Source organism: Pteropus alecto, unplaced genomic scaffold (assembly GCF_000325575.1).
Source record: "Pteropus alecto unplaced genomic scaffold, ASM32557v1 scaffold62, whole genome shotgun sequence".
NCBI lineage: Eukaryota > Metazoa > Chordata > Mammalia > Chiroptera > Pteropodidae > Pteropus > Pteropus alecto.
The window spans coordinates 1273178-1277698 of record NW_006432491.1 but is presented as its reverse complement, the minus strand read 5'-3'; the positions used below and the strand labels follow the sequence as shown (position 1 = coordinate 1277698).

The following is a 4521-nucleotide window of genomic DNA, read 5'->3' as shown; positions in this document are numbered from 1 at the left end:
ATACAATTCAGGAAGTGGAGAGAGCTCAGATTCTGTGTCCCACACATAGTCTGTATAATGCCCCTGTGTGACCCATGAAGAAGTCTCATGGCTTATGGAGAATGACTGTGTGGACTATCAGGAATTGAATAAAGTGACTCCCCCACTACATGCAGCAGTACCATCCATCCATGATCTAATGAATCAACTGACGATAAGGCTGGGAAAGTATCACTATGTCTTGCATTTAACTAATGTTTTTCTCTCCATAGATTTAGCCCCCAAAAGTCAAGACCAATTTGCCTTCATGTGGGAAGGAAGAATAGTGGACTTTTTTGGTACTACCTCAAGGCTACCTACATAGCCCAACTATTTGCCATGGGTTGGTAGCCCAAGACTTGGCAACCTGGACCTGACTGGCAACGGTGGAATTGTTTCATTGTATTGGTGATGTCATGTTAATCTCTGCTTCCCTGATAGATCAAGAACAAGTGGCATCAGTGCTGTTGCAGCACCTGGAAACCTGCGGCTGGGCGTAAATACAACTAAGGTTCAGGGACCTGGCTTATCTGTCAAATTCTTGAGTGTTGTCAGTCAGGTAAAATGAAAGTTATCCCTGATGCTATCATTGATAAGAAACAAGCGTATCCATGACTCTCTATGGTTAAAGAATTGCAGAGCTATGTGGTCTTTTGGGATACTGGAGAGTGTGCCCCACCTAGCACAGCTAGCACGGATGTTATATGACTTGATCATGAAGGGAGCTACTTGGGACAGGGATGAAACAGTAGAGAAGGTTTTTACCACCACTTAGTAGGCAGTACAACAAGCCCGAGCCCAAGCCCTATAAGTAATGGATCCAGGTAAACCCTTCGAATTGGGTGTGCATGTCACAGCAAAAAGATATGGCTGGGACCTATGGCAATATTTGGAACAAACTAAGACCCTGGTGGGTTTTTGGTCCCAACAATAGAAAGGTGCAGAGAGCCAGTACTCCCTAATAGAGAATGAATTAGCAGCTGTATGCGCAGCCTTGCAGGCCACTGAGGCAGTGACTGGCATGGCCAATGTGCAGGTACACAACGTTGGTTACGCACATGGGTACAGGGACCCCCAAACAAGGGTAGCTCAAACCCCTACCCTGACAAAATGAGGTGCCTATCTGGAACAACAAAGTACCATAGCTGCTAGCCCTCTGGCCATGAAATTACAGATGGTTTTAGGTCCGGTTGAGTTTACCAATGACTATATACCAAATGCTGTAGTGTCTTCAGATTTAGAAGTATCCCTCTACAAAGAAGAGAAGCTGTCCATACCCCTGCTCTGTTGTCCACAAATGGGTCCAGTAGAGGCCAGGATGCCGAGTGGGTAGCTATAGGGGTACAACCTGCTACCGACCATATGTGGTATGATATAGATATAGGCCAAAGCAGCCAATGGGCTAAATTACGGGCTGGATGGATGGTTATAGCCCATGAAGATGACTCATTGACTATTTGTACAACAGTTGGGTGGTGTTTAAAGGCCTAACATTGTGGTTGCCTACGTGGAAACCGCAAACCTGGCTAATGGGCCATAGGCTCTTATGGGGACAAGCCATTTGGTAAGACCTCTAGGAGATAGGGCAAGAAAAGGACATAACTGTGTATCGTGTTACAGGTCACATCCCCTTGGTAACTGCAGGAAATGATGAGGTGGATGCTCTCACATGTGCAATGGCTAGAAAAGGCTCCGGACACTGACATGGTGCACTGGCTCCACAGATAATTGCAGCACATGGGTGCTAAAAGTACATGGACAATAAAGCAATAATGGAACCTTACCCTAAAGTGAGAAGATGTCACAGATGCCTGTGTCAAGTGCCCAATATGCAGATAGGTAAGTGCTTCCCCTCTGTAGGAAATGGGAGCATGTGTAAATAATAAAGGGAAGGATCCCATTGACCATGTGGCAGATAGATTACATAGGACTTGTCCCAAAATCTCAAGGGGCAACTTATGCCCTTATAGCAGTAGACACGCTACTGGGTTATTGCTCTCAGGGCTCTGTGCAGCTACAGAACAAAAACATACTATCCAAGCTCTCAAACATTTATGTGCCTTTAACAGTAGCCATTAGTAATGAAAAGTGACCAAGAGACTCATTTTACTGGGCATGAGGCCCAACCATGGGCCAGGCAAATGGACATTCAATAAGTATTGCACACCTCATATAATCCCCAGGCAACAGGCATGATTGAGCAGTACAATGGGCTGTTGAAACAGCATCTACGAGTAACCATCAATCCCCTGGGATTATGAAATTGGGTATCCCACTTGTGAGACATGTTGCAGGGCCTGAATGAGTGACCTTTAGCTGGAGGTCCCTCCCCAGTAGAGCTGCTATTATATAGGGCCACTGCCCCAATTTAATTATAGGTAACTACCACTGAAACTCTGTTGAAACCTGTTTGCGGACTCAATGGTAACATATTCCTACCTGCCCCTAATTGTCTGAAAAGGGGAGAAACAGTGCAATGGACTTGGTCATGGAAAATAAAGGCCCCACATTGCTGGTGGGTAAGTCTAATAGCTCCATGGGGCAAGGGACTAGAGGCAAACTTACAGGTCATTCCTTGGGTTGGCTGACTGGCCACCACAAATAACTGAGGGATACCCCACAGGAGAGACAGATGAAGAAGAACGTATCATCTTAAGGGGAACCTTTGTGTTGTCACTGTGATGAGTTCTCCTATCATGAGTTCTCCTATATTGTGTCATGTCAACATGGTAGGATCAGTGCTACAAGGGGAATGAATATGGTACTGACAGCCCTTCTTGTTCCTCTCAGTGGTGACAACCTTACAACAAGATTAGACACTGGGATGCATCTTGCCTGATGGAAAAGACTTACCTGGGCTTATACCGTGTCCAACGTTTCTTTACAATATTACACCACTTTATGAGAATACCATGGTTGAGTAGGCATGGTATTATCCCTTAGCCATCTTTCTGCCTGTGGCAGGTGATGTGGTAGTGGAAATGCAAGTGAAAGCTTTAGCAAAATATAATTCTTGAGCCTTGAATTTTACTCATAAAGCCTTCAGTCTGGTAAATGATGAAAAAGATCAAATTAGAAAAGTAATATTGCAAAATTGGATGGCCATAGACATCTTAACTGCCGCCCAAGGGGGCACTTGTGCCGTTCTCCACATTAAATGTATCTATATCCCAGACCACCTGCACAACATCTCACTAGCCAGGTCTCTCCCAGGAAATATAGAAAGTCCAGTGGCTCACTGGGGATCCTTTGCAGGAGTGGTAGGCAGGCCTAATGTCCACTTGGTACTGGGTCTTCGGAGGTTGAGCCTGCCCCCTAGTGGCATGCTGTTGTTCCCTGTATTGTTGTTGTGGCATAAGTGTACAGAGCTCTGCTCTCCTGTATCGATCACTTCCCAAGCCTCAGTAGGTAGACAGGAGGAACCCTGAAGGGACATATACATTGTATGAAAATAAACATACATATCCCAGAACAAATACAGATTGTGGTACAAAGAGCATTGTAAGAAAAATCTCGGAAATAATAAAATAAGAAATAAGTTTAGACTTCCTAGAAATGCTGAGGAGAGGTTTTAAAATATATATTACCAGCAAAAAGGTGAAGAAGTAAAATTATTGGAAAAGATGAGACATGTTGAGGGGGAAAGTAATGAAGTGAAGCCAAGGAAGGATAAAAAGACTGGGAAATGGCATCCAGCTATTATTAAGAATTTAATCACTGGCTCTCAGCGACAATTTACTTAGTTCTCACAATGCCGTTAAAAGTTGTATGTCTTCTAGTCTTCCAAGGAAGCACAAGGGTTGTTATTGTCTAAGGTCACAAAGTGTCAAAGTGAGAACCAAAATTATTTTCAAATAAATGAAGTGAATTGCTGACATGTTTTTATTTTTATTTTACTTTATTTTATTAAGCCTACAGCACCTGGTATTCCTAAGTGCTCTCCCATTCAAGAATTAACCAGGCCCAACCCTGCTTAGCTTCCAAGATCAGATAAGATCGAGCATGTTCAGGATGGCATGGCTATAGACAGTTTTTAACAGGATAATGGTAGAACTATTTTCAAAGAGAATAAATGTAATTAGGATAAAATGGTGGGTTTGGTAATAAATTTTCAACTAGAATTAAGAAGATATTATTTAAAACTAAGCACCTGTGTTGAAACTGTAATAACTACATCGTCACTTGCATTCTAAATAACTTGAGTTAAGAAACTTTGTTTTGTTTTGTTTTGTTTTGTTTCTAATAATTCTCCAAAGATTTGATGAGTCATTTTGGAGACAACGATTTTCACATTCTTGGAGATGTTGAGCAATGGCAAAAAAAGATAAATTATACTAAACATATTCCAGCATCGAATGGGTTTCAATATCCTGAATCTCTTACGGTGCTGTAGTCAAGTGATTTTCAAACATGAGCATGTATCGAAATCATCTGTATTGTTGGTCATTCTATCTGAATGACACGTACAATACACACTGCTGTGTCAACCATTTTCTGAATCGT

The 4521-nt window shown here is 42.6% G+C and overlaps 1 pseudogene; it reads right to left on the bottom strand.

Annotated features, from left to right (window-relative positions):
* Positions 1-3927: 3927 nt before the first annotated feature.
* Positions 3928-4046, bottom strand: LOC112476196 (annotated as a pseudogene).
* Positions 4047-4521: the final 475 nt, after the last annotated feature.